Consider the following 17,808-nt stretch of genomic DNA (forward strand, 5'->3'; position numbering starts at 1 on the left):
AAAAGACCCTGAGGCTGGGAAAGATTGAAGGAGGGAGGAGAAGGGGACAAGAGGATGAGATGGTTAGATGGCATCACCGACTCAGTGGACCTGAGTTTGAGGAAACTGTGGGAGATAGTGAAGGATAGGGAAGCCTGGCATGCTGTAGTCCTTGGGGTCGCAGAGTCAGACACGACTGAGCGAGTGAGAAAGTATGTGCTTACAATAAGCACTGGGTCAGGGAACATCTGAGGCTGAGGGAACAGCAGGTACAAATGCCCAGGTTTGGATTATTATACTCGACCTGTTTGAGGGACAGCACAGAGGAGAGGGTGGCTGGAGCCTTACGGGGCCCGGGAAGAGTGGTGAGGGACCAGGCAGCCAGGTTGTGCCTGAGCTGAGATCTGCAGGGTAAGGAGGGGAGCAGAGGGAATTAGCATGAGTTAGTGGGGGAGACCTCATTCCCACTGGGTAGTGTGACTCCAGAATTCAAACAATAACTTTATATAATTGACCATAGGAACTCACATTTATTCAATGCCTTACTATATTTAGAGCCTCGTTTATATGAACATATGTCATTCTTTATTCTAACATACCCCTGGGAGGTAGAGATAATTATCTCCATTTTATAGATAACTATCTATAAAAGAATAGATAAGTATAGGACAGAACATTTAAGTGATTCTTTTTCCCCTCAAGGTCACCTGGCTTGTGGAATTTCAGGAACAAAAACTGAACCAGAGCTGATCCCAGGCTTGTTCTATTAAACATTTTTTTTTCTAATGCCCAGAACATAACTCATTCAAACTCTTGAGAAGACCCAGGACATTAGCGTTTTTAAGTTGCATTTTATTTTATTTACGTGCTTAATTTGAAAAATAGAGAAGATACTCTCAGGGAATAACAATCCTGAAATATACAAGGGTTTCAGTGGATTGTTTCCTTGACCTTTTTTGAAAGTTGAGAGGAACACACTTTTAACACGGTGGAATGTAGCTTTATTAGTTTTGGTTGCGAATATAAAATTTTATTTCAACTGGTAGAATTCTTTGGCCCTGGAAGCACTGACAGGTTTCAAAAATGAACCCAAGAGCCTTAAAAAACTTGGCCTTCTCCCTGTTTCTGCCTTTTGAAATTAGATATATGTAAATGCCAGAGGTGGAATTTAGCATCATTAGAAAACAAATGACTTCCAAGTACCAAACCAAGTAAAAAGGATATTTCCTTGCCTGGAGATGATGATTTTAATAGCATTTCCTTGGTTCAATAAAGGATGGAGAAGTTGATGGGCCTTTACGGAGCCAAGTCAGCCTCCAGTCTCCTGGGCTTGTCAATTCCTCCCATCTTATTTATTGTCCAACTGGAAGGAAAGCAATTATCTGATGCCAGTCCCAAGTCAGAAAACCTTTTCTTCCTTCCTTCTCTCCCTCCCTCTCCCCACTTCCTTGCCTCAGTAGGGGAGGAAAGCACTGTTCCTTTATCCTCTTCCGTTCTGTTAATGCAGCCTGCAAATTAAACTGACAAAGACAGATTAATTGGAGAAAAAGGCACGTGTTCCTTTATTGATGCTAATATTTTTATGTATGTGGGGGCTTCACAGGAAAAATAAAAGTGAAAACCCAAAGAAGGGATCAGACCTGAGGTCTTATCCACCATTTTAAAAAAGGGCAATAAATGGTGGAGAAGTGACCAGACAAAAGAAAAGGAGTCGGGACTACTAGGGATGGTAAGTTGTGGGAAGGTATATATCTGGAGGAAGCTAATGGAAGATAAGTGTTGTTTGAGTCAGGTTGATTTGTTTATGCAGACTCACCTGATCGCTGGTAATAAAGGTTGTTCTCCTTCTCCTGGTATGAGTGGGTGTTGGAGGTGGGGGAAGTGGACCTTCACAAGGAGAATTTATGTCACCATTATGAAGGGAAATTTATGCCCTGCTTTTAGGCAGAAAGGTAAGGGGGGAATGTGGTAGCAGAAGAGTCTTTCCTGCATCTGCTGCTTCCCAATTGGCCTCAGCTCCAAATAGTCTTTATGCCAAAGTGACATATTTTGGGGGTGGTGTATTTTTTTTAATTGTTTTGTTTGATAAGAAGAGAACTTTGTTCACATAAATGCTCCATCATTTTATTTTATTGGTTATGCCACGAAGCATATGGGATCTTAGCTTCCCGACCAGGGATCGAACTCCTGCCCCCTGCACTGGGAGCAGAGGCTTAACCACTGGATACTGGCGGTGGGGAGGGTGGAGTTGGGGTGGGGTGGGGTGGCAAGTTCTTTTCCCTTAATTCCTCCCTCCCTCCCTTCCTTCTTTCTTGCTTTCCCTCCTTCCTTTCTGACTCCTCTCTCCTTCTCTCCCTTGTGATTTAAGTAAAGTGACTGTGATTGCAGGGGTGGGACTAATCCCTCCAAGGCAAACTCCATCCTGCCATCCTCCATCCCCAGGGATGATCACTCCAGAGGCTCCCTTCTGTGGACAGGATAAAAAGGCAAATTCTTGGGCTCCGCCTTCCATGCCTCTCCGCCACCGCCACGGCCCCTCAGCCCCAGGCTGGTGGCCCCCTGGCTCCAGGGGAGGAACTGGCCTGTTCCACCCTCTGTCCTTTGCGCAAGCTCTTCTCCCTGTTCCCATCCTCCCAGCTGCCCTCCTGCACCCCCACTTCCTCCAGGACTCAGTACTCAGCCTCACCTGCTTCTTCTAACTTGACTATTTCTGGAAGCTGCTGTAGAACACTTTCCCCTTCTAGCTCTGAGAGTTTCCCCTCCTGTCTGTGGCCTGAGGAGCACGTGAGAGAAGAAGGAATGAAACCCAGCTCTGAAACGTTCTAGTAGGTGATTTTGAGGAAGTCACTCCCTGGTAGTCTGAAACTCATTTCCTCATCTGTAAATTGAAGGGCACGGCTGGCCATCTCCTGGGGCTCCAGGGCCCTGTGTGCCTCTGGTTCTGGGGAAGTTTCCCATTTCCTTGAGCTGGGATTTCTGTGGGTCGGGCTCATCAAACTCTGCAGACCCTGGTCTTCCCCCGTCCCCGCCCCCCCCCCCCCCCCCCCCCCCGCCCCGCCACCGCCCCTTCCCGCTCACCCCCAGCATGCCCCTGCTGATAAGCTCTTCCCAACAAAATGCTCGAACAGACAATTTTCCATCCACTGAAATGGAGTGATGGGGCTTGTAGCTACACAGAAAGTTTTGTTCCTACAGTTATGATAAGTGCTACAAAGGGGACACCTGTGAACTCTGACCCAGTGACATTTCACTCAGGACCTTAGCCAGGTGTAAAAATAGAAGAAGATGTGTTTTTTCCTGTTTATCTGCAGGCATTCCTGCAGACCCAAGATACCAATCCTTTTTTGTTTTCTGCCTTGCAAACATCTTGTAATTTCTGGTTTGCCCATTAATTCATTGTGGATATATATGTTGTATTTGTATTTTGATGTAGTCAAATTTATTTATATTTTTCTTTAAGGTCAGTGCTCTGTGTGTGTGTGTGTTTAAATAGACACCTATTCTGAAGTAATAATGATATTTTCCTCTGAAGGTTTAGTTTCTCTTTTCCTTTAGGTCAGTTACCCATGTGTTATGTGGCATGTGTGTGTGTTAGGAATCTAATTTTACTTTTCATATGGATTGCTCAGAAACACTTCCTAAAATTGTGATAAAAGTCATAACATAAAATTTACATTCAAAATGGGTAAGCCATGTTTAAGTGCACAATTCAGGGCATTTAATGCATTCACTGTGCTGTGGAACCCTCAGCACTGTCTATTTCCATAATGTTCTTCATCAGCCCAAGAGGAAACCAAGTACCCACTTGGCAGTCACTCCCATGCTCCCTCCCCCAGCCCCTGGTAACCATTTATCTGCTTTCTGTCTCTATGAATTCGCCTATTTTGGATATTTCCATAAAACTGAGTCATATAATACATGGTCTTTTGTGTCTGATTTCTTTCACTTAGCATAATGTTTTCAAGGTTCATCCACGTGGTAACATGAAGCAGTATTTCATTCCTTTTTATGCCAAATAATATTCCATTGTATGGATGTACCATGTTTTCTTTATCCAGTCATTGCTTGAAGGACACTTGGATTGTTTCCGCCTTTATGCTGTTATAAATAGCGATGCCATGAACATGCCTGTGCAAGTTTTTGTTTGCCCACCTGTTTCCAATTCTTTTGGGCTCAGCAAGACTCTCTGAAGTCTATTCCTTCTCCGCTAATCTGTAGCCCCATTTCTGGCCTACACTGTTTCCACATGCATGTGGGTCTCTGTCTAGGGTCCTTATTTCGTTCCCTTAGTCCAATAATCCATCCTGGCACCAACCTAATGCTGTTAGAGTTTCATGGTGTGTCTTGATATCTGGCTGAACAACAGCCCACCTCTCACCTCCCTGCTCAGTCAAGACTGTCTTGGTTACACTTGGCCCTTTGCTCTTCCATTCAGGTTTTAAGAGCGGCTTGCCAAGTTCCACAAAACTCTGCTGGGATTTGTTTTGATCGTATAGGTTGATTTGCAGAAAACGGCTATCTTTGTGATGCTGAAGCTTTCCAGCACACACTCATGGCTCTTTTTCCTCCCTGCTAAAGACTTTGGCTCTGCTTGGGTCACTCTGCCCTAAGTCTTCACCTGGTGAACTACTCCTTCTTCTGGTCTCAGAGTCCCCTGCACCCTGTATTTCTCCCTCAGAGCCCTGATCACAATGGTCCCAAAATCATTCATTGGGTGGGTCTTGTTTTAATATCTGGGCTGCAGCCATCCCCCAGGGCTATGATGCTACATGCTTACCTTGATATCCTCAGCTTGAAGATCAGGGGCTGACAGATACCGAGGTCCCAGTAAGTATTTGTTAAAAGAATGAGGAAGGCCTTCTGGATTCAGAGCACTTTGGTTAGACCTAGAGAGATGAGGAACAAAAGTTACCTAACTTGCCTCTGCCTCAGCTTTCTTTTCTGGAAATCAGGGGATGTGATTAGCATGCACAAAGGATGACATGAGCTGAAGTATGTGAGAGGCACCTGGAGCGATGCCTGGCAAGCCATCAGAGCTACCTGCGCTTACCTGCCTCATCCTTCCCCTCTGTCAATATTCAGCCTCACACTCCTGTGATTCTAAAGCCCTTTCCCCAATATTATCCCATTTTGATTTCGCCTCTCCCATGAACTAGCCACCTTATTCCCTTTCAGCATGTGACGCAAAGTAGTCTCAGACAGTAAGAGTGACTCATCTAAGACCTTAAACCTAGAAGTCTCCACCCAAAGCTAATGTATGTAATCTTCAAGGTGTTTTCCAGCTTAGCCATTCAGTCAGTAGAACTGACAGTTAGATTTTGAGAGCTATATGTGTGTGCATACATACTCAGTCGCTTTAGTTGTGTCTGACTCTTTGCGACCCTATGGACCATAGCCCACCAGGAACCTCTGTTCATGGGATTCTCCAGGCAAGAATACTGGAGTGGGTTGCCATGCCTTCCTCCAAGGGATCTTCCTGACCCAGGGATCAAACCTGAGTCTCCAGGACTGCAGGCAGATTACTGCTGAGCCAGCCACCAGGGAAGAAGCCCTGAGAACTATATAGCTCTTCCCAAAACAAACAAACAAATCCAGATCCATAGTATTGACTGAAATTATTTTTACTTTATTGCTACTGAAATAATCTAAAATTAACCAGGAAGTTGTCATGCTCACACTCTATAAACCAACTGTAAAACCAAAACAAGCTTTCTAAGTAGATACAAATGCAACCTCAAAACCAATAAAATCCACAATAACAACATTAAATTAATGTGACTGATGATGAAATTAAACCTCTTGCATTGAGTTTAATAGTAGCGGAGTGATGTTTTCACATGTTCCATTTTCTGTGTCCTCGTCTTTTGATTTTGATCATGACGAGCTATCATTTGAGCCACTTGAATTACTGTCACAGTTTCCTTAAAAAAAAACAAACAAAACACCACTCATTTATTGTCCGGTTTGATGCACTGAACAATTGAAACAATGCATCCTTAGACGCAATAATGAAAACATGGGGAATGATGCACTTGGTATAACATCACTCGTATATTTACTGTGATACTCACCACTAAAGAACTATTACAAGTGAGTTCACCCAAGACAACAGTGGAGCAGTTTGTGCTTTTGTAAAGGATCTATTCTGCTGATTGTCACGGAACACCTCCTTCCTGAGCAACCATGTGGGGTTGATGATTCAATTCTCCCACCGTTCACTCGACTGGAACTGTAACAGGAGGGAAAGGAACAGGGCACAACTTTTGAAAGAATGACATAGCCCAAGGATACAACATAAACCGATTAGAATCAAATGAAACCAAAGAGGCAGAGAAGACTAGGCCTTAATCCTCAGTCAACAAACGAAATGACACACCCAGAGGCGCCACGACAGTTCCACAGCACTGTTAAAAGACCAATGGCCCACATCCTGGACATCTCCACCCCTTCCCAACAATAGTTGGAGTAATCCTCTCACTCATTAGCATATGAAATTACCCAGCCTATAAAAATGAACCACACCAACTTTCCTGGCCCAGTTTGCCCTCTGCAATGGCCCACACTGTCTGTGGAGTGTGCTGCTTTCTATATGTGAATAAATTCACTTCTTACCTATGACTTTGTCTCTCACTGAATTCTTTCTGTGATGAGACATCAAGAACCTGAGCTTCATTAGGTCCTGAAACCAGGTACTGGGCGTTTTGGCTGGGTTTGAGTCCCAGTCACATGGGTTCAAGTCCCAAGCAGGGTTTTGGCTGGGTTTGAGCCCCAGCCATGTGGGTTTAAGTCCCAAACTGGGTTTTGGCTGGGTTCAAGTCCCAATCTGAGGTAAAAGGTTTTAGAACCGTCAGGAAACTTCATCCTCTCAAGTTTCCAGAAGTCACTTAGCCTCCTGCAGCCTCTTAATATCCCTCAAATATTTGATCAGGGCTCTGTTCATTGCTCATTAGCATGAAACAATTAAAATGATACACCATACCCAGGCTCTGTGCCATTTTCATGGTGTCAAACTACAGTTTCAATGCATTAAAATATTTAAGAAGCTAATTTCTTAGCCCCTGAAGTTGAAGTTCAAAGGCAAATGATCCCTGCCAAATAAAATTCTGAGTTTTGCACCAGCAAAATACATGGTCTGGAACCCAAGAAGTGAGATAATTGTTGCGGCTACCAGCATAGAACTAAGTCAGCCGGATGTGCCTACATCAACTCACCAGAAGTGAAATGTAGTCACGCCGGGCTCAGAAGCACAAACTTTGTAATAGATTTTTTTTTTTTTTCCAGTTCCGTTCTAAAATAATTCTAGTGGAGAACCACAGGGCCTGTGCAGAATTCTGTTTGAGGAACTCTGGGCCTGAAGACTACTAAGTCTGCGAACAAACCCTGGCAGGGCCGGCGCTAGGTGCCCAGTGGCTAGCCCCTCCCGTTCGGAGCTCAGGATGTGGGGGGCTCCGGCGAGAGTGGCTCCCGCCCGCCTGCCTGTCGCTGTCATCTGCACCCTTCCTTCCCCAGGAAACAAACGGTGGATCAGACCTCCCAGGCTCTCCGCTTCTCTCGTGTCTGGCGGGGCGCCAGGGTTTCGGGGCCCCTCCCCGCGGTCCTGGGTGACAGACCCCACCCCACCCTCCGATGCTCCGGGTACCCCCTGCCCCCCCGCCCCGGCCACCCCCACCAGGCGCAGGCCCAAGAAGGCAAAGAGGCCCAGCCACCCTCACCAGGGATTGTCTTTTCTTTTTTTGCTGGTTTCAGGCTTTTTTCTGCCTGAGTGAAAATGAAACAAACACCCCCTGCGCCGCCCCGCCACCAGACACACACGCGCGCCGGCCCTCGCGCACTAGCGCGCTGGGCCTCCCAGCGGCCGTGTCCGGGGCGGGACCCGCTCTGCACAAACAGCCGCGGGCCGGCCCGAGCGGGGAGCTTGCAGCCCGCTGCCCAGCGCCCGCCGGCTCCCTCGCGCCCCTGCCCGCCGCCCCGGAGGAGCGCCCGGCGGCCGGCAGACAGGAGCGCAGGCGGCACACCCCGCCCCGGCACGCCCCGCGGGGCTCGGGCGGAGGCAGCGCGCCGACTGTTCGGGCAGCCGAGGACGCCGCCGGGGCCGGGAGCCGAGGCGCCGGCCAGCCCCCAACGCGCCTAGCTTCTGCGGATCAGGTGGGTCCCTCGAGGCGCCGCCCGAGGCCCCTGAGGCCGCGAGCCCCCGGGCGGCCGGCGCCGGGTGGGGGCGGCGCGACGAGAGGACGGGCCGCCGCGCCGGCCCTGCCCTGTTGCTGCCCTGCCCGTGTCCCCGCTTTTGTTCTGATCGCTCCCGCGGTTCCCAACTCTGACCCGGTCTCTGTCCCATCCCGTCCCCGTCGCAGCCTCTGCCCAGCCTTTCAGACTCGGGCCTCTGGAAGGGCTGCGGGCAGGGCTTCCCACGGGGTCCGGGGCGGGTGGAGACGGGAGAAGGCAGGCTCAGGGGGCGCAGGGCGGGACCACCGAGGAAGTCTCGGAAGGAGGGAGGGCTCTGCCCTATCTACGGGGCAGGAGGAGGGAAGGGGCGCCCTCGCCCTGGACAGGGTGGGAAGAGGATCCCTCCGGGAAGGGGGCTCCTGGGAGGGCGAGGGAGGGGCGCAGGAACCCCTCAGAGCCGGGGCGCCGAGAGGGAGAGGTCGGGGAGCTCAGAAAGCCGAGGACCAAGCCCAACACCCAGCACGGGGAAAGTTTCAAACGTAGTAACTTTGGCAGCTACGAGGCTGGAGGCGTCGGGGTGATGGGAGGCGATCGGGGCCCTTCAAGTCTTCAGACCACGTTCCCACTCCAAAGGGACACCACCCTGCGTTTGAAAATGGCAGAAAAGCAGCTAAACAGAATGATTGCACAAACTCTTGAAAGGCGTCCAAGAAACAGTAAAGGGGAAAAAAATGTCAGCACGCAAAGAGAGAAAGCAGAGCGACTTGAGATTCTCAGTCTTCCCGCGGGCCGGGGAGGGGAGGGACGGAGACGCGGAGGTTTGTCAGCCAGCGCGCTCCTCTCTGCGGAGGCGAGACCCGAGCCCCTGCGGCGGCGTTGGTGGCTTTGCTTGTCGTTTGCGCTCCTCCTCAGCAGGCCTCGTGGCCTCCTCCGTTTACTTAGAAATGGGTGGGTCTCAAGGGGCCGGAGGTGGGGCGGGGAGCATCTGGCCTCGCTGCTTCCGAGCTGGGAAACCCTTTCCCAGAGAGAGCCTCCGTTTCCGCGACCGCGAAATAGAGACAGCTGTGAGTAAGGAAATGAGAAGGGCAGCGGGGCTGGGGTGGGTGGGGGGTCGCGTGTACCTAGGGGAAGGCTGTGGGTGTTCTGTCGTCCTTCTGCACCTCTTGGGCTACACGAAGTTCTTTCTTCCTTCCTGCGAGTCATTTCTGGGTCTTCCTTGCATTCCCTACTACGTTGAGGGGGAGGGGGCAGGTGCAGATTCTTAGTTATTGTTACATGGAACAGGTGCACAATGACTGAACAAGCTAGCGCTGCAGACGTCCCTCGGGTTCATCTGCTTAGGGAAATTTCAAACTTTGCCCCTGAGAGGCCTAGAGTCCAGAGGCCTGGCTCAAGGGGCACCATGGTGGGGGAGGGGAGCCTGAGCGGCAGGGCGCTGATCTTTCCCTTCCATCTTTCAGACAGAACCAGTTCAGGTCTGCCTTTGCCTCCTCTAGATACTGGGAAACCCCAGAGGCTGTTTTCAGTATCAGATTCTTCAGATCCAGTCTGATCTGGCCCCTTTTGGTGGAGCAACCGAATCTAGAGGTGTGCAAAGTGATTTGGGCAAGGCCCACCAGTGGCCAAGCCTTGCCAGGAAACCTGTGTCCTTAGTCACTGGTCAAGAACACCTTTTCCTGGCTCTGCTGGCTCTGAGCCAGTGCCTCAGCTTTTATCATCTGCCCACCCAGACCCTAATTCCAGGACCCCCAGGGCCACCTCTCTACCCTCCGGGGAGAAACAGCCCAGGAGTCTCCTTTGCTAAGCTTTTCCAGGCCTTTGGTGAGACTTTCACATGCAATTTGGTTTCACAGTCAGAAGAGTTAGGTTGCCCACAAACTAATCGGCACTCTGCAGCTTGCTTAGCCCAGCCCAGCAGGTATCAACCGGCCTTATCGTTGAGGCGATGGAGGCTGAGAGGCCAAGGCACTTGATGGTGGGCACTCAGTTCCTAAATTGCAGCTGGGGTTTGAAAGCAGCTGTCTGTCTCTAAGGCTTCTGCTCTTTCCATTGCATCATCCCTCATTATGGCGAGAAACTGATTAATGGGCAATTGTCATGGAGATGGGGGCAAGGGTGAGGGGAGAATGAAAGGGCGACTAGGTTAAGGGGGTGGGGCTGACATTTATATAGGTGCATTCATAGCATAAATATACTTGTGTTTTAACTGAATGTTTTCTGCCCTGTGCATTCATGGGCACTCAATCACTAAGTCGAATTGGATTCTTTGGCGACCCCCTGGACTGCATCCCGCCAGGACCCCTGTCCATGGGATTCTCCAGGCAAGAATACTGGAATGGGTTGCCACTTCCTCCTCCAGGGGATCTTCCTGACCCAGGGATCGAACTTCCTTACCACTGAGCCACCTTTTCTGCCCTGTATATTCTCATTATTTTAGTTTTTATTTTCTAGATACTTTACAATTATTTTCATTTCCTAAGTTTTAACTAAAGTATAATTTTCATACAATAAAATTCACAGATTGTAAGTGCTGGGTTTACCAAGTTTTGACAGTTGTTTGCACTCATGGAACCGCCACCCGAAAGGAGATATGAAATATTTGCCTCATCCTAGAAGGTTCCCATTTGTAGTGAATTTCCCTTCCACCCTTCCAAGTAACCAGTTGGTGATTTTCCTCATCACTGATTAATTTTGCCTGCTCTGGAACATCACATAAATGGAATTGTACTGTGTGTCTTTTTCATGTCTGGCTTATTTCACTCGACATAGTGTTTGTTAAATTCACCCATGTTGTTGTGTATATGAGTAGTTTGTTCCTTTTTAGTGCTGAGTAGTATTCCATTTTATGGATATACCATCGTTGCATGTTTATTCTCCTGTTGATGGATATTTGAGTTATTTCCAATTTGAGCTATTATTTCTTAGAGAAGTCTTTTGTGGTCATTTGTTATCACTGAGGAGTGAAATTGTGGGGTCATAGAGGGTACCATTTTACATTCCCATAGCAATGTATAAGACATGATTATTCCACATCCTTGTCAAGATTTGGTATTGTCCATCTTTTTTGTTTTAGCCTTTTTTTAGTGCCTGGGTAGGAGTATTTTATACCTTCTCTTTTTATGATAGAATTTTAAGAGTTCTTGGAGAACACAACAAGATCAGGGTGAAGAATATGAAATAAGATGTGAAGAGCCAACTCACTGAAAAAGACCCTGATGTTGAGAAAGACTGAAGGCAAAAGGAGAAGGGGCCAGCAGAGGATGAGATGGTTGGTTAGCATCACTGACTCAATGGCCGTGAATCTGAGCAAACTCGGGGAGATAGTGAAGGACAGAGGAGTCTGGGGAGCTACAGTCCCTGCGATTGCAAAGAGTCCGACACGGCTTAGCAACTGAACGACAGCAACAGCAGTGGAGGCCATTGTGAGGCATGACTCCTGAGGGAAGGGACCAAATGGTGGCTGGAACTGTGATTTTAGGAATAGGAATTTATGGGCTCAGGAAAGAGCTGTCTCATGTCAGAACAGAGATTTAAAGATCTGGTCCTTGTACTCTGTAAATAAGCAAGTTGACTCATGCTCATGGCTTTATGCTACGTCTGTAACAATCATCTTTATCTCCAGTTCAGATCTCTATTGTACGCCCCCAGTTCACATGTTTAGTTAAACATGTGCCCTTTGGGTATCTCTTCTTGGATGTCCCAAAGGCAATGCAGGCTGGACAAATCCAGAACAGAATTCATTATCTCCTGTTGGCTTTCTGTCATGGGTCACTGAATGAATAATGGTTCCGCTAGCTGAGAGAATACAGAGAGAGGAATGTCTGAGGTTGTGCAGCGAGATGCTGAATTTATTTCCAAGCGAACTGGTGTGGAGCAATCTAGGAAGATAAGGACTAGATCAGTTCAGTTCAGTTGCTCAGTCGTGTCTGACTCTTTGCGACCCCATGAACCGCAGCATGCCAGGCCTCCCTGTCCATCACCAGCTCCCAGAGTCTACCCAAACCCATGTCCATTGAGTCGGAGATGCCATCCAACCATCTCATCCTCTGTCATTCCCTTCTCCTCCTGCCCTCAATCTTTCCCAGCATCAGGGTCTTTTCAAATGAGTCAGCTCTTCGCATGAGGTGGCCAAAGTATTGGAGTTTCAGCTTCAACATCAGTCCTTCCAATGAACACCCAGGACTGATCTCCTTTAGGATGGACTGGTTGGATCTCCTTGCCATCCAAGGGGCTCTCAAGAGTCTTCATCAACACTACAGTTCAAAAGCATCAATTCTTCGGCAGTCAGCTTTCTTTATAGTCCAACTCTCACATCCATACATGACCACTGGAAAAACCATAGCCTTGACTAGACAGACCTTTGTTGGCAAAGTATTGTCTCTGCTTTTTTTTTTTTGTCTCTGCTTTTTAATATGCTGTCTAGGTTGGTCGTAACTTTCCTTCCAAGGAGTAACTGTCTTTTAATTTCATGGCTGCAATCACCATCTGCAGTGATTTTGGAGCTCAGAAAAATAAAGTCAGACACTGTTTCCATTGTTTCCCCATCTATTTGCCATGAGGTGATGGGACCAGATGCCATGATCTTAGTTTTCTGAATGTTGAGCTTTAAGCCAAATTTTTCACTCTCCTTTTTCACTTTCATCAAGAGGCTCTTTAGTTCTTCTTCACTTTCTGCCATAAGGGTGGTGTTATCTGCATATCTGAGGTTATTGATACTTCTCCTGGCAATCTTGATTCCAACTTGTGCTTCCTCCAGCCCAGCATTTCTCATGATGTACTCTGCATATAAGTTAAATAAGCAGGGTGACAATATACAGCCTTGATGTACTCCTTTTCCTATTTGGAACCAGTCTGTTGTTCCATATCCAGTTCTAACTGTTGCTTCCTGACCTGCATACAGGTTTCTCAAGAGGCAGGTCAGGTGGTCTGGTATTCCCATCTCTTTCAGAATTTTCCACAGTTTATTGTGATCCACACAGTCGAAGGCTTTGGCATAGTCAATAAAGCAGAAATAGATGTTTTTCTGGAACTCTCTTGCTTTTTCAATGATCCAGTGGTTGTTGGCAATTTGATCTCTGGATGGCACAGAGCAATTAGGAAATTACTGGAATATACTGTGAGTAGTTTTGGTGGAGTGAAGGGCAGGTAAGCTAGATTGCTGGTAGGTGATATAGAAAGAAGTGGAGATGGTGAGTAGAGTCAACTCTTTGAGGAAGTTTGAGAAAGTCAGGGAAGCAATTGAGCTATAGTTGAAGGAAGACAGGGTGAAGAAAAGGATTTTAGGATGGAAAAGACAAGTGAACTATAAGCTCAGGGGAGGGATTCAGTCCAGGAGAGGGAAGGGATGGCTGATAGAGCAAGGTACTGGGAGGAGTGGGAGGGAGTGAGGAGGGTTGGCTTTGAAAAAGATGGAGAAGTTTCATCAACTACAAAATTCTGTTGACCCTCCTCGTGCACAACTCCTAATCATGACATGTGAGGTTCTTCACTGTCTGTTCCCTTCTTGTCTCATATATATAGCATATATCAGCTTTGGCTGCAGTTAATGCTGCATAAGAAACATCCCCCAACCACTGACTCGTAGTTTATGACCACAAAGGTTTCTTTATTACTCATGCTACATGTCAGCTGGAGGGCAGTGAAGACTACATGGTTTTGTAGATTTGCGCTGGGTTCCAGCCAGGCAGAATGTCTGCTCTGTGTATCCTCTCCTCCCAGAACCCAGGCTGAAGTTGCTGCTTCTACCCGATATATGTTATTTTATGGTGAGAGCTGGAGGAAGAAAGAGATGACGTGATGCTTCTTAAAATTGCTGCACTGGCACATGATCACTTCTATCCATATTCCATTGGTCAAAGACAGTCATGTGACCAAGTCTAGAGTCAATGGGATGGAGATTTATGCTCTGCCTATTGGTCCAGAATGGATGCTTGGGACCAGCAATGCAGCTGACCACATTTATTTATTAGAAACCCCTTCAAACAGATCTGCACCTGTCTTGAACTCTCCAAACTAATCTTCGTTGCACCACTGCTCTTTGGCTCCATCGTTCCCCTTTTCTCAATTGAGGCAAGAGCCTTTCAAGTCTTTATATCCCTCCATCTGGACACCATCATTCTCCCACAGCCCCCACAATCTAATATAGTTCAGGTAATCCCACCTCTTTACCAGTTCTGCAGAGTCCCTTTACTTCCAACCCAACTGCCCCTGCTGAGTTGGCATGCAACCCTCTTTAACCGAGTGCCTTGCTGCTGGGCACTCCCTGTTCTCTGCTCTAAACTAGCACCCTCCTCATACCCTCTCCCAGCAACCCAAGTCCTCTTTCCGGACACCAGATGATTGGCATTGTCCATCTTTCCAAGGCTCCCCTCTGCTCTCCGGATACAGCACATATTCCTCTAGGTGATATGCAAGGTCTTGCATGAGCTACTCTCTGAAGCTCTCATCACCCTCACCACCCCACCTCTTGGAACTTCTGCTCCAGCCTCAGGGAACTACTGTAATTCCTGAAACCCACTCCTGGTTTGGTACCTCTGGGCTTTTTCCCATGCTGCTTCCTCTGCTTAGAGTACCGTTCCCTCCTCCTCCAAAAACCTACTCACAGACTCCTACTCATCCTTCAAGACCCAGCTTAATCATCTGTAAGATGCCAGTCTCTTCATTCTGCCTCTTGCCTCCCACCATGAATTAGGTACTTCCGCACATGGGTCTCTGGGCATCCTGCGCTGCACACTCCGACACATCATGTCACATGTCATATTTCTCCCCTTCTTGACCATGAACTGCTGGAGCCTGCTGGGCATGTAACCACAGTGCTCTTTGCCTGGCTCACCCTGCTGGCTGAGAGTGGCCTCCACTGACTGAGTTTGTGCCTCTACTGCCTGTCAGACCTAGAACAAAATACCTCTCCTCTGAGCCTGGGCTGAAAAGCTGTGCTGATAAAAAGCTTCATGCTCGCTCCTGCAAGAGGGAGGCCGGTAGGTCAGACTGGGAAATCAAAGAGTAATGTAGATTTGCACCATGGACTGAAGGCAAGGGGGTCATCATTTAGTATACTGAACCCAGAATTATTTATAAAATTCTGTGCAGTTCTAAAAAGAGGAAGTAAAAGTATGTCATAGAAATCTCCAGACAAAGAGCTGGTCTGCTCAGCTTGTTGCAATGAGGGGTGGAGGCACCAGACCCTCAGCCACCTCTGGTCAGACCTGGCTGCGGCTCTTGCTGGCACTGTGCTCCAACTCTGTTGCCAGATAGAGTTTCCTAAAGGAGAGGTGGTGAGGGCAGCCGGGTGGGGACCTGAGGTTGCGTGTTTACATGTTGTGTCTGCGGGGAAACTGCATGCAGGGGTTCTCCAGGGATCTGGGTGTAAGGGCCTGTGCTTCCTGCAGGGTGTGTCTCCGGCTATGTGTGGTGGGCAGATGTGAACGGCAGGAAAAAGCATGGAGTTGCTACCTGGACCAGGTCCTAACTGGAGAGTGAGTGATCTGAGATAGAGGGGGCACATGTGGGAAGGAGGAAGGGAGAGAGGATGTCTAGAAGGATATGGTCAAGAGGGCTGCATGGCTGAGAGGTTGAGTAGGGGACTGGGCCCTGGAAGGAGTCAGCTCGTTGTGGGTTGACTGCAGATCCCTGGTGGGAACTGAAAAATACTATAGCATTGTTCTTCCTCAAGTTCTCTACAAGAATGGCCAGTTAGATAAGTGAGATCGTACATCCACCTCGCTTCAGGCTCATGAAAGCCCTGTGAAGCGGGCAAAGCAGGAATTATCCCCCCCATTTTATGTGTGGGGAAACTGAGGCTTAGAGTTTTGATCTTTTGGCCAAAGGCTCTCAAGAATGAAGTGAAAGAACCGAGGCATGAAAGCCCAGTCTCACTCCAAACATAGTTTGACTTGGAGAGCCTGGTGGGCTGCGGGCAGGGGGAGAGAAGGTGATTCTAAAGGAAGGGGAGGGGGCGGGCTGGGGAGCAGATCCATGCCCAGCCCAAGAGAGGGCTCCTACCTGGCACTGCCCAGCCCAGAATTAGCCAGGGTGCAAAGTAGCTGCTGGAAGAGGGTGGAGAGACAGGCTAGGTCTTGGGATTAGTTCTTAATGAAAGTTTCCAGCTCCATCCCAGTCTGGGTGTCTTCTCTTTCAGAGCCTTACTTTAACATCCCCTGGTCTTGGCCACACGGGGCAGGCGTTTGTACCTGTCAGGGCAAGTGATCAGGAAGGGCTTCCTGGAGGAAGTCACCTTTCAACTGGTGGGTGTCCAGGGTGGGTGGGGGTGGGGTCACTGAAAAGAGCTCTGGGCTGAAAGTGAGCTGGTCTTGCCCCACAGGCCATGGAGACTGTTGGGGCCTCAGTTTCCCTGTTAACAAAATGGTTTGAGGCTGTGATCCAGGAAACTTCTCTTTGAGCACTGTCTGCTGTTAAACAAAAGGCTGACAAGTCCAAACCCACAGGAAATGAACATCCAAACTAAAAATATGCCAGGGAGAAGTAGCTGCTGAAGTGTACAGAGAGATCCCAAGCTTTGAGCTTTCCACCTGTGAGTTTGGGTACCAGGAACTGTGGTTCTAAAAGATGCACCTCTTGCCAAGACTCAGGCTTTGAATCAGATCTTATGCAACATTCACTGGGCCGCCAGATCTTCATTCACTCCTGGTCAAAGCATCCAGAATGTACTCAGCATCTGTGCTAGACACACCTGAGATCAGCAGTAAACAGGGAGATACAATCCTTCACTTGCTCCCCTGCAGAGATGGGAGTCAGCTTGGGAGACAATCATTAAATACCAAACTGCACAGAGGGAGCCATGAAGGAGAAGCATGGGAGGCAAGGGGGGGTGGGTGGGGGGCAGGGGTCTGTACCTGTCAGGGCAAGTGATCAGGAAGGGCTTCCCAGAGGAAGTGACCTTCCAACTGTGGCCTGCAAGATTCGGAGGCTGAAGAGGGAAGAGTGTTTCGGGCAAAGGTAGGAGGCCCTGAGAAACAGTCATCCTCATCTTCTCCAGGGCTGTTCCCGAATCCAGATGGCCCTGGTGTCTGGAGGGGCACCGAGGGGGGTCAGCTGCCCAGCGGGGTGACGTTGTATTTGGCAGCGTCTATGTGCAGAAGCGCAGCTGTCCTTTCTCCTCTGTCAGGGAAACCACGAGTCCTCAAGTGGCCGGCCAGCTGTCCCCAAGAGGAACTTGCCTGGCATTTGCAGGGAAAGACAAGACACTTCACAAAATCAATGGTGAGGTTTACTTTAAGGGGAACATGCCCCTGTAGAGCAGGGACAGGGGTCTGGATGCTCTAGGTTTATCTATGGTTGTCTGTACGTTGGTGTTTTGTATGGCAAACTATTTTCACGTGTTAGCCAGAGCTGTGCAGAGAGGGGTGGAGTTATGCTCCTGTGTGCAAATTAATTGAGTGCTTAGGAATTCATTCCCTGGCATGAAAAAGCTCCCTGAATGTTTGAGACTGATGTATTGAGAAGCACAGGAGAATCCGTGGCTGCAAGCAAGGGATGAAGCTTCTAGCTCACTGAGGCAGAGGAGATGTGCACTGGAGGATTTTTTGCTGTTGCTCACAGTATCCCTGGGTAAGCTGGAAAAGCAAGCTGCCCGGAACTAGTAGAGGTTGGGCAACAGACAGCACACTTAGGGTCTCCCAACAGGAGCTAGTTGTAGTTTTTGCAGCC

The 17,808-nt window shown here is 48.6% G+C and overlaps 1 protein-coding gene and 1 long non-coding RNA gene across 7 annotated transcripts in view; one reads left to right on the forward strand and one right to left on the reverse strand.

Annotated features, from left to right (window-relative positions):
* Nucleotides 1-954: 954 nt before the first annotated feature.
* LOC133065439 (uncharacterized) lies at nucleotides 955-7,552 on the reverse strand. Of its 3 annotated transcripts, none has more exons than XR_009694885.1 (5): nucleotides 7,191-7,552; nucleotides 6,051-6,208; nucleotides 5,776-5,900; nucleotides 4,757-4,865; nucleotides 955-1,499 (listed from the first exon to the last, which is right to left on the reverse strand). It is a non-coding gene; the product is annotated as an uncharacterized LOC133065439 (long non-coding RNA). The 3 variants fall into 3 exon arrangements; XR_009694884.1 differs by lacking the exon at nucleotides 955-1,499 and adding an exon at nucleotides 1,801-1,866; XR_009694886.1 differs by lacking the exon at nucleotides 955-1,499 and adding an exon at nucleotides 2,666-2,752.
* A 437-nt stretch (nucleotides 7,553-7,989) lies between these two features.
* GGTA1 (glycoprotein alpha-galactosyltransferase 1 (inactive)) overlaps nucleotides 7,990-17,808 on the forward strand; it is a 72,467-nt gene continuing 62,648 nt past the window's right edge. For 2 of the 4 annotated variants that reach the window (XM_061154747.1, XM_061154751.1), the window contains exon 1: nucleotides 7,991-8,124. The gene's annotated coding sequence lies outside the window, so the exon portion shown is untranslated. Of the gene's footprint in view, nucleotides 8,125-9,178; nucleotides 9,207-17,808 lie in introns of those variants that run through there. The other 2 variants (XM_061154750.1, XM_061154748.1) reach the window with 2 other exon arrangements.

This window comes from Dama dama, chromosome 11, assembly GCF_033118175.1.
Source record: "Dama dama isolate Ldn47 chromosome 11, ASM3311817v1, whole genome shotgun sequence".
In the NCBI taxonomy this organism is placed as follows: domain Eukaryota; kingdom Metazoa; phylum Chordata; class Mammalia; order Artiodactyla; family Cervidae; genus Dama; species Dama dama.